At 40.5% G+C, this 11,409-nt stretch overlaps 2 long non-coding RNA genes across 5 annotated transcripts in view; both read left to right on the top strand.

The window, feature by feature from the left end:
• LOC128072569 (uncharacterized) overlaps nucleotides 1–4,359 on the top strand; it is a 39,908-nt gene extending 35,549 nt beyond the window's left edge. For both annotated transcript variants that reach the window (XR_008202355.1, XR_008202356.1), the window contains one exon: nucleotides 4,228–4,359. This is a non-coding gene — a long non-coding RNA (uncharacterized LOC128072569). The remainder of the gene's footprint in view (nucleotides 1–4,227) is intronic.
• A 1,261-nt stretch (nucleotides 4,360–5,620) lies between these two features.
• Nucleotides 5,621–11,409, top strand: part of LOC128072568 (uncharacterized) — a 34,723-nt gene continuing 28,934 nt past the window's right edge. For 2 of the 3 annotated variants that reach the window (XR_008202353.1, XR_008202354.1), the window contains exons 1-2: nucleotides 5,621–5,712; nucleotides 8,907–10,316. This is a non-coding gene — a long non-coding RNA (uncharacterized LOC128072568). The remainder of the gene's footprint in view (nucleotides 5,713–8,906; nucleotides 10,317–11,409) is intronic. The other variant, XR_008202352.1, reaches the window with a different exon arrangement.

Raw genomic sequence — 11,409 nt, forward strand, 5'->3', positions numbered from 1 at the left:
TAAGAGGTATGAAAAAAGGTTAGAGGTGACTTCAGGCAAGAGAAAACTTTCAGTGGAAAACAAAAATCTATAGAGGACTTTAATGTAGACTCATTGCTTACACTGGTTTTGTTTCTCTGCAGCTCCTTGTTTGCTGTGAGGTTACTGATAGACCACGCTACTGCAAGTGGATTCAGGCCTCAAAATTCTGTCTGGTCAGAACAAAAATCATATTGCATGCTGCATATTGATTTGAACTGCAGATACTGGAGGAAATGGGAGTCTCATGCTATCAGTATTCTTCAGATATTTACTTTGCTGCCTTCCACTGTTTAGAACACCCTGAAATCACCAGCACATTTACTGAGTTGAGGTTTGAAAGCAGCTTAGGAACAGTAACAAATCACAGTTTTTAGCACTGCTGAAGGTTGGAAGAATTCTATTACCAAGGGTGTGCTTTCTGCATGCATTTGAAGCCTCTGAAATGACCCGTCATGTATAAAAGTGTCCTAGTTTTTTTCACAAAGACTTTGTTAAGAATTAAACCTAACTCTTGGGAGAAAAAATGAGTTCAGCATACCAGAATACCCGTCTTCCTAATTCTTACCATGCTGCAAACTGAAATCCCAGGCCTGCCTGTATATTACGAAACTTTCTCCATCTTGAAGAAAGCTTTTATTATGTAGTGCCTATAAGCACAATAATACCTCTGCATATTGAGACAATGCAGAGGATACCAAAACCCACCTGTTAGATTTTTTCCTCTGTATAGCTGACATCTTCTTGGTTCTGATAAACATCTGGGTGCTTGGCTGTCTTCATAAGAAAGGTTCTTCAGCCCCCTGATCAATGTCCCCCTTCTGGACCCACTCCAGCAGATCCATATCCCTCTTGTGCTGGGGGCCCTGGGCCTGGACACAGTATATCAGATGGGGCCTTACAAGGCAGAGTACAGGGGGACAATCACCTCCCACTCCCTGCTGACCACCCCTCAAGTCTGTTGGCCTTCTAGGCCTCGGGAGCATACTGCTGGCTCATGCTGAGGTTTTTGTCCATCAGAACCCCCAAGTCCTTTTCCACAGGGCTGCTCTCAAATGAGTTCTTCTCCCAGTGTGTACACATATCTGGGATTGCCCTGACCCAGGTTTAGCACTTTGCACTGAGCCATATTGAACCTCATTAGATTCACAAACATGGCATAGATGATAACTGTGTGGAGAGGTTGCTGACATTTTACTTTTGCCGTTTCTGCCCCCTCTTTCCAGGGCTAGTTCCCTTCCCGATGGCCTGAGGGCTCTGCTCAGTCTGCCAGAGCCCATCTGCCACGTGCTGAGTTCCCAGAGTTCAATTTGTGAGGTTTTTGCTGTGTTGTTCTTTAAAGTGCTAGCTTGGCCTTTCTAATACATTTTCAATGGTTGGGATTAGCAAAGCTTGTAAGAACATAACAGACCTGTCAGGTCTACAAGTCCACTCGCCACCTCCACCCACTTACATATATTTTTAAATAGCTAATTAGGAGATAATGCCAGTGGAACCAAATACTGTTACAAGATAATGATCTCACACTGCTACAAAAATGTTAAGTGGGAATGTTTATTTTCAAAGGGAAGAAACGCTGATCGTGTGCCTAATCCTATAATTCTTAAGCAAGTAAAATTCCTGTAGATTTCAGCAAAGCCTGAGGTGACAACATCCTATTACTGTGATAGTTTTCTGGATACCAAACGGCTGTAAGTGATGCCGTCATTTTCTCTAAATGACACTGGTGCAGTATTGGAACAGATGTTTCCCTTACCTTTATTAGCCTGTTGTATCTTCTAACTTGGAGGACAAATTCTGCATGTGCTTCATTGCACCAACTTAGATGATTTTTAGATGTGCTTTAGGAAGCACTGAGCTGTGGTTTGGATGAAGTTATGCTTATTTTTAACTTCCTGACAGCTCATAATGGCGATGCGCAAGCCTGTGTTGCCTCTGCAGGTTCCCTTTGGTACACTGAGGATTACCTACATTTAAATCAGAGGGCTTTTCCTCTATCCTGCAGGCAGTTCAGAAACAAGGGCTGTCTTAAACTCGCCTGTCAGGAATAAATCACCCATCATTCTGGAGGGATGAAGGAGTACACGTGGACAACGGGCACAAGTCCATCAGCTGCTCTGGCAGAACTGTCCCATGCCGTTCCTTCCAAGTAAGAGATGAGGTACAATTTGGGGCAGCCTGACCCCTCTGTCAGGCTCATCCTGATGTCTGTGTTCCTATCATAGTGTTGGTGGAGGCTGCTCTGTGTAAATCCAGCTTGGGTCTTCTCTGGTTCTGCAGTGAGGCAGTGCTTATGGCATGGGTTCATCTGCCTTCACTGCTTTTTTCCTCTGGCCTCCCTTTAGATTCAGTGTTGTCCTACAGATAGGTGAACACTGCACTGGGAACTTGAGGCAGGTGCAGAGCTGCTTTCAGAGAAAAACCTGTCAAAGAAAGTATGAGAATTTATCCTGGATCAAATCTACTTTCACGACTTGTTAGTTGCACTATGGAGAAGGTGGCCAGTGGTTTTTAGAAATTACTGCTGCTTTCACAATTAATGAAGATTCATCATTCCATTAGATCATCTCTAACCTGCTGTAATTGTTCTGATTTTTATTTTTTACCTCGTTCTTCAGTTCATGTCTAAATACAAGAAGATGTTTATATTGCATACATTCAGCTTTAATTGGCCCTTAAAAGAAGGTGTTGATTAGAATCTTCTCAACATCAACAGCTCGCTCGCACAACATTCTCTAATTACTGTTTATTAATTTAGTTCAAGTGGCATAGTTGAAAGCCCTGCTCAGATGGGAGAAGTAAATTGTCACTGGTATTGAATATGTAAATTATGTGCAGGGTAAGTTTCCGTGAAGAATGTTTAAAGTTAAATGCTACGCACATAGAGCCTTCTAGTTTCATCTAACCCAATATGACAGCTTTGTAAGAATTGTCATGAAAATTTACCAGCCCTGGCAAAAAACTGCTTGCCTATATTTTCCTTTTTACTATTAACATAATCGTGATGATAATAGCAATTTATTTGCTAGTCAAAAAATAAATAAAAATCATTCACACCAACTGGATGGAGGTTTGCAAGGCTGCCAGTTGAATGTGAACTGTGCGTTGCAGTAGTATAGACATTCAGCAGCCTGGATTTGTTGCCCTAGTGCAGTGACCCTTCCTTCTCTTTAATTAGCTTATAAAGTCAGAATTTCTTAAACAAAGTGCTCATTAAACATTGCCTTGTTATATTACTTTAAAATGCAATTAAAAGTTTTAAGATTGCCGCAGAGTTTGCATACCGTTGTCAGTGCCCATGTCACTCGCTATCAATTTCCACCCACTCACATAGATTGGAGGCTTCCTGTTAAATATAGATGGCACTCCATAGCCTTTGTGTATAGAGAAGGCATAAAGCAATGTACTGATGAGGATGATGTGACTGCATCATATACCTGAAGGAAGAAGGGAATGGAGGGGAGGATATTCTCAAGGTAGGAGAATCTGGGAGTTTTCACTGTCCTTCACTCTGCACTTGTCTCTGTGTGTTCCTGAGAAGTGTGCTGCTTCAGATCTTTCCAAAGAAAGTTGCATGGAAATACTTTGCAGTTATTGTATTATGCATCCGAAGCAATGAGACGAGACAGTGCTCTAAAAGGGAAAGAAAAATATCCAGTGCCTGAATTGTGCAGGGGCCTTCACCCAGTCCTCACACTCTTGCTGGCTGCTGTTATCATGAGCAGCACTAATCAATTCCAGGAAATCTCCACACCAAGCATTATGTCACATGTGGTTACATCATTCTCTATAACCTCTAGGGCTTCCTGCTGACATCTTTGGAGCTCTTATACTACCAACTGGTATAAAAAGAAGTGCCAAACAGTACTTTTAGCCATTTGAGTCTGCCAAAAGGAATCCAAATGTCTCCATCTTGCACCTTTCACCTGCTGATCTCATCTTTGCTCTCAAAACCAAAGCAATGCTCTGTGGGTTTCCCCAGGTGTTTATATAAAGGATATCAGGAGCATGTGAGAGGGTTTTTGAAACAGAAGGTGCTAATGCCACTGCAAAATTTATTTATTTTTAATGCCTACCAGATTGCTAATCCAGCCTGTCAGTTGTGTAACTTCTGTTGTAACTTCCACTACAGGAGGTTATCCTTTTTTTTTTCCCTGTATTATTTCCTAGGAAGTGCTACTTACCAATGTGAGTTATGTTTTGCTTCAGGGTTGACTTCCAAGTGCAGTTCTGTGGGGCGTTTCCCCCTTCCTCTCTGCAGGGCCACCTCACAGGTGTGCAGGGGACAGCAATATGCTACTGCTTCTCCTGCCAAAGTCACTTTCCCAGCAGTTCAGTTGAAAGAGGCAAGGCTCAAGCCCTATGCTGCAAGATTATTCCTTCTTGAAACCACTGCAATGTCTCTTGGTTTGAGTCTTGTTTATTATTATTATTTTCTGGTTTATGTCTTCCTTTCATTTGAACAGTTTGATTTTTGTGGCTGTTTCTGTTTGTTCAGTGCTGCAGTAGATAACAACAACATGATTAAATTCCAGCTCTGACTGTTGCAACATAAGCGCTCTGCCTTCATTATCCTTGGTGCCTAAAACTATTTGATCTCTAATATGTTCGCCTGCAAGTGTGCCTCATTTGCATGATGAGGCTAACTGGTGAAGCCTGGTTGCATATTGGTCTCTGATTTTAGTTTCTCTTCAATCAGATGCGTCAAACAGAAGGAACTATTAGAATTGCCAGCAACTGTATTTTTTTTCTACGAATCATGCTAGAATACTAGGATTCTCAGGCATTCTTACGAGGCTGGACAAATCCACCAATAAAAGGCATGAGAGGGATTCTCACGGAAAGCCATTTACAAAGCAGGGCTGTGCTGGGGATTGCTGATCTGCTGTGGTGGCATAAGCTGTTAAGACCAAATCCAATAGCTGGGCACCCTCCTTTGTTAAGCAACACTTCCCATAGCCACTGGCCTGAATGAGGGACGGAACTGTGTCACCTAGCAGAGACCTCTCCCTGTGCCCAGCACAGCCAGGTCTGCTTTCAGCCTCTATGAGGGTCAGACTCTGCCCCAGCTTGTGGCCACCCTGCCTGGGTGCTTAGACCCAACTGACACTTATTTGGCTGTGTGGCCTTCTTGGGTTTCACTGCCCAAAGTTTGCAGGGAGAGAAAACATTTTTTCTTACCTCAAGCATTTGGGAACACAAACCTTTCTTTGTGTCTAAAATTGAAGCAGAAAAGAGCTAAATGCAAATAGAGAATAGAGACGCAACGGTCCTGAGATTCATGGCAATAGCACTGAAAATGTTTCAAGTTGCCTGTTTCCTTTCTGGATCATGCTTAGGGTAAACTGGTGGGTTCTACATAGTTTTCAGTATTATCTTAAGAAATGTGATTTGACCCCTTGCAACATCCCTTGTTTCTCCCATTACAGAATTCTGCTTCTTAAGTGTTATAATGTATACCAAAATCTGTATTTTCATTTAAGACCATTTTTAATTGAACTAATTATCTTTGTGAACAAAGAAATGTTTCTTATTGACTCAAATGAGTTCTAGATTGAGTCTTCATTTCACACATAAGAATGACTGCTTTCTTTTTTTCTTGGGATAGGACAGATAGCAAGAAACCAAACGGTGCAGAGGCAAACAAAGGAACCCTGAGGATCCCATCAGCAGTGATTGCTTTGCACACGAACGGTATTTCTTCCCCAGCATATACTTCCAAGAATTTTTTAAAATGTCATTCATATATCATCTGCACTAGCAGACAATAGTTGTTCCAGAGAAGCTGTTGCTCTCTATTAGGTCAATGATCAGTGAACTAAACATTTTCTACTTAGGCCTTCATATGATAAAAGCCTAAGAGCTTTGAAGGAGCCATTACAGACTATTGTCTAGAAGAAATATCCATTTGAAAATTCTGCAATTATGTACTTCTACATAGCGTGTAAAAGGAGCTCTGGACCCATTATGGGTTATTGAGTAAATAATGTATTTTTAAAAGTGTCTGAGTAATTTATACATAGCCTGTATTGGCAGCAAAGAGTGATTGTAGAATAAACATTGTGTCTTCCTTTTAAAAAAAATCTCATTTAAATCCCTAAATAGCAATTAAAAAAAGAAATCCCTGATGCAGTTTCAGTTTTTCAATAGTAGTCACTAGCTAATGTCTCTGACTTTACTCCACCATATTGCACTGAGCCAGTTTTCTCTGGTGTGTGGTTTTTGTTTTTTTTGTGTGTGTGTGGTTTTTTTTGTGTTTATTGGCTTCATTATCAAATATGATACAGAGGTGTCCAGAGGCCTCTGAAAGTTCAGATCCACAGTCATCAGACATGCCCATAATCAGGAACAGCCACTCATCAGAAGAGCCAAGAGTCCAGAGAGAAAAGCCATGAAGTCGGTCCTTGTTTCAGAGAAGAATTGAGAGGAAATGTGTTGTGTGAGATCACAAACCTCTATTCTCTTGAGCAAGTTTGGTTTCTTGGCTTTATGTTTAGACCTTCTGTAGAAAGGCACCACGTGAGATCGCCATTTCTGTGTATCCTCAGTGCTAATGCTTGCAACAGTCTTGCTCCTTTCTAAGATGTCCACAATAGCTTTGCTCCAGACTACTGCGCTTTCAAGCACAGTCACTGGTCAAAGCAGATGTGAAAATACTGCAGTTCAAAATAGCTATATTGCAACAACAGTGCTAAAAAGCAAACTTCTGTTCCTATGTGCGGTGTAGTCCTTCATTTCATTTATCACATTACTATCTACTGCAGTGGAGAAAAGAAGGCTGTGGGGTGACCTCATTGCAGCCTTTCAGTACCTAAAGGGAGCCTGCAAAGAGGAGGGGAATCAACTCTTTGAAAGGGTTGAAAACTACAGGACAAGGGGAAATGGTTTTAAGTTGAAGGGGGGGAGATTTAGGTTGGATGTCAGGGGGAAATTCTTCACTGAGAGAGTGGTGAGGTGCTGGAACAGGCTGCCCAGAGAGGTTGTGGATGCCCTGTCCCTGGAGGTGTTCAAGGCCAGGTTGGATGGGGCCCTGGACAGCCTGGTCTAGCATTAAATGGGGAGGTTGGTGGTCCTGCATGTGGCAGGGGGGTTGGAGATTTGTGATCCCTGAGGTCCCTTCCAACCCTGGCCATTCTGTGATTCTGTGATTCTGTGAGTTTATCTTCACATCTCCAAATACCTGTCAGGCCAAGCAATTTGGAGGTGCCACATGGAGACTACAGTATTTATATATGCTTAAAAATCATACAGGGATCCTTACCTGAGGGTACAAAGTAAAACAGTTCTCTGCTTATGGTGATGCTCCAGCCTTAACTCTTTTATGCAAATTTCCCTGGCATAAGTTAGAGATGAAGTCACTTAATTTGTTGTTCTTGAATCTGTAGGTCCAGACCTGTAAGTGGTCTTGCTCAGAAAATACCCTAAAAATCAGCAGGAAGCAGACATCTGTTAATAGGACTGCCAGGGCTTCTGAATTCCCTTTTTGGAGGCTATGTAATACCTGTCCCTGCTGTATGAATCCATGTGCATGTTCAGAACAGATCGTGTGCTTCCCATAGCTATGCTGGTCAGTCACACCTCAAGAACATAGTCTTTAGTATACAAACATATACATATGTTTGACTATGTATATGACTATATACAACATAGTCATTGTATACAAAGTGTTTTCAATGCAGTGATCAGAAATGTGGCTTTTTGGCTGCCCTCTGAGGAGATTACAAGAGATAAGTATCTGTAGCAAGGCCACCAACAGATGAGATTCTCTTTTTTAATATATTTGGAAAGAAAAAAAGGGGGAAGAAAGAATAAATGCAAGGATGCCAAATTACACACAGCTCAAAATACCTAAATGAAAGGGAGTGCCTTAATGAAGAGACAGTAAGGTAGCAGTAAAAGAAAAGATGAAGTGAAAAATTGGTGAAGGGGAGATAATAAAGCCTGAAATTAATTGAGAAGAAACAAGGTGAAAGGCATAAATACATTTAAGTTGTATATGAGTAAGATATCTCAGAAAGAAATCAGTTTCTCACTATTCAGCTGTATTTGTCACTTAGAAAGTGTTGGGATAATTGAATGAAGAGGTGATGAAGTCTTCATCAACTGAGGATTTCAGTGACAAAGTGGTCAAAAACATGGGTAGTACTGTCAGTTATTGAACCGTCAACGATTTCTGCCAGGTCCATTTTCTACCTCACCATCCGAAAGAATGTATTAAACTGGGAATGAGAGTGGTACCTCAGTTGTGTGATTATGGAAGACTTCTTTCTGGCTCTGTTACCTCCTGGCTGAAGTTCTGAAGGTCTCACAGAGTAAATAGAGCATATACTTTGAGATGAGGAAGATGAATACACAGGGTAAAACCAAGAAAAGGAACTGGTTGATCAAAAACATTTTCTCCTCAGATATGGACCGAAGGCCACACCCCTTACACCTTCCTACTCGTAATGAAGATCCCTGCTCTGCAACAAATACATAGTTTGGCTTTGATACAAAATCAGAGTCCTCATAACATGAGACAAAAGATCCTGGGGCCCTTCTTGCAAGAAGAGAGTTATGAATTTTTCTGATGTGCTTTTATCAAACCTAAATAATTCTACTTTTTTTTTTTTTTTTCTTTTTTTTCCCCAAAGAAAATTCCTCATAGTTTTAGCCAAAATCATTCTTTACTTCCTCTGCTGGCTTCTTTTGAATGGTGGGTAAAGAGAGGTCGCAGGTATGGAGCGGTCTGGGATTCTTCCAGGCTGCTGATTACTGATACGCAAACCAACAGTCACCACTGCAGACTAAAACAAAATGTGGAACAGGCTTTTAAAAGATAAGTCTGGGCAGGTATCATTTTAGGATGTAAGAAAGACTAATTATCCCATTTTGTTCATCTTCTTCAGGGCTTGCTGGGAGGACTGACCAAACCTCAGTGATAACATCAGTGCTCCTCAGCTGAAAGTGGGAAGCTTGTATTGCTCTACTGTTGTCATAAGAAGGCACAGACTTTGGAAGCAGCAGCTCGTTCCTCTTACAAATTTGCAGTGTATTCTCCTTTTTTCCATTCTGTACCATTGAGTGTGATGATGATGATGGTAACTGAAGGAAACTTTTGTTTGCTTTGTTTGTTTTTCTGTTTTGTTTTGTTTTTCCCTGACTTTATTTTTGAGCTACTAATTTCATTATTTGAGGGTGTGTATAAGATTCTGGAAGCACATTTTACATCTGCTGTGCTGTGAGATCTTTGGTATGGTATTGACTCATTCATTGGCACCTGAGAGAGGTTTGGGGAATTCAGCAAGCTTTCAACAATCCAGTTTGAGAGACTACACAGAATTATGTCTCGCTCAGGTTCGTCCTAATTTTATTAGATTTCCACCATTTCTAATTGCATAAACATATGCAGCCAAGTGTACAGATGGGGACTGGGAAGACGTACAAGGACACTCAGAGTCTGTAGTCAGCTAATTGGTGGACTAAGTAATAGGGCACTTGGAAAGATTGATAATTTTTTTTCAGAGCATTTCAGGAGAAAATTCTGTCCCCGTTAAAACTGTGGCAATCAAGAGAAGAAAGATTTTAGCAGTAGATTTTTTTGGAAATGGAGGAAGAGATGAGCGTAAAAATTTGATGCAGAAAAAAATCCAAGAGGAAGTATGTTGTTATGGGCAAGATCTGCTGTTTTAGCCATAGAAAGAAGGATAGAGTGTTTCAAAAACATAGAACAACTGGCTTGATCCGTATGGTGACATCAGAAATCTTTTGATCAGGGCTAAATACAACAGTTTCAAATATTGCCTGGGTAAATGAGAAGTCATTTAGTATGAACACTGTTACTGGTAGGAAATGCCAAATTGTATAATGTTTTCAGAAATATTTTATATTTTCTTTTGGAAAATAAATGTTTTTGCTAGGACTAGAAAAGGTATTGGACCACAAATCCCATTTCTGGTCAAATGATACCATCTGAGGTACTGTCTGTTTATATGAGTGCCTTCACATAAAGTAACACTGCTGTCCATTCTTGTTCAGGAGATGCTGCTGTTGGCTTATTCCCTACCATCACAGCAGGAGGGGACAGGAGGGAAAAATCTTTGCTCAGTTTTTTGTTATGATCCATCTTCATCCATGATATGGCATCTGCACTGTGGAATTCCCCTGAATGAAAGGGAATGACAACGTCTTCACCTCCTGAAGACAGGATACAGCTCTCAGACTGAATTAGCTGCAGCTGGATAGCTTTTTGAAATCTCCACAGTTATCAGACCTGGAAGATTTTTCTATCGTGATGGCCTGGGCTAGGCATTTGGTGGGTGAGTAAACCATAATTTGTTTTGGTTTTCCTTATGAAGTAAGTGTAGAATATGCAAAACTAGCTGATCACATATTTGGACCTGGGCTTCTCACAAAAGTTCTGCAAAACCCTCTCAAATGTCTGAATATTTACTAAGTAGATCATGAAATATTTTCCAGCATCAAAAATACAAATACAAAGATATAATAGAGTAATCATTTTGGGATGTGGTTATGTGCTAATGACTTTATTTTCTTCTTCCTCGTGTTCAGGCAGTAACATGCAAACTGACCACATCACTGTAGTGAAATTGCTGATTAACCTTTTGACTCTGACAATTGGGACTTCTCTTAACACCACTTGGTAATGCAAAAGACCATTAGTAGTTAATACTGGGACACCCCACCTCCAGATTTCAAAAGGTTAATGAAAAATCAAGTATCCTGCTTCTACTGGGAAACTTGGAAACCTTCCCACCAAACATTTCATTTTTTGTGATAAATAAGCCAGACCGCTTCAGCTGAGAAAGACGGGTGTTTTGCTAGGGTGTACAGCTGTTAATTGAAAAAGATTCTGTTATGCCTGTTCTTCTGGACATAGATAAAAGAGAGATTTGTTGGTGAACTTTAGTTGGTCCTGAACACCCCTTTGTCCAAATACACTGCTCAATAATAACGCTTTGTTCTGTCTGTAACAGCCATGGAAGGATTTTGAGTAGAATACTCGTTTTCTTTAAGTCGTATCTGCCAGTGATCATTCTTGGCTTAAGATCAGCTGCCATTTATGTGTTTTATGAAAATATAACACCAGTTTTATGCTCAAAACTATTCTTTTTTAGGTAAAAGCTTCAGCACAAACTGGTTCCCCATATGTACCATAAATGCTATTTATCACAGGTTTTGGTCTTTAAAACAGAAAGATAATGTTAAAACATTTTCATTATCCTTTCCTTACAGCTATCATTCACAAACCATCTTTTATAATTATGGTACTAGGACATTTACATAACTGGGAAAAAGGTCCTTAAACTACATTTCTATTATGTTTGGCACTTGTGTGAAAGGATATTATATTCATGTGCATTAGAGATTGCTTATAAAAGATCAAGACAA

This window comes from Tympanuchus pallidicinctus, unplaced genomic scaffold (genome assembly GCF_026119805.1).
Source record: "Tympanuchus pallidicinctus isolate F22 unplaced genomic scaffold, pur_lepc_1.0 scaffold7, whole genome shotgun sequence".
Lineage (NCBI taxonomy): Eukaryota > Metazoa > Chordata > Aves > Galliformes > Phasianidae > Tympanuchus > Tympanuchus pallidicinctus.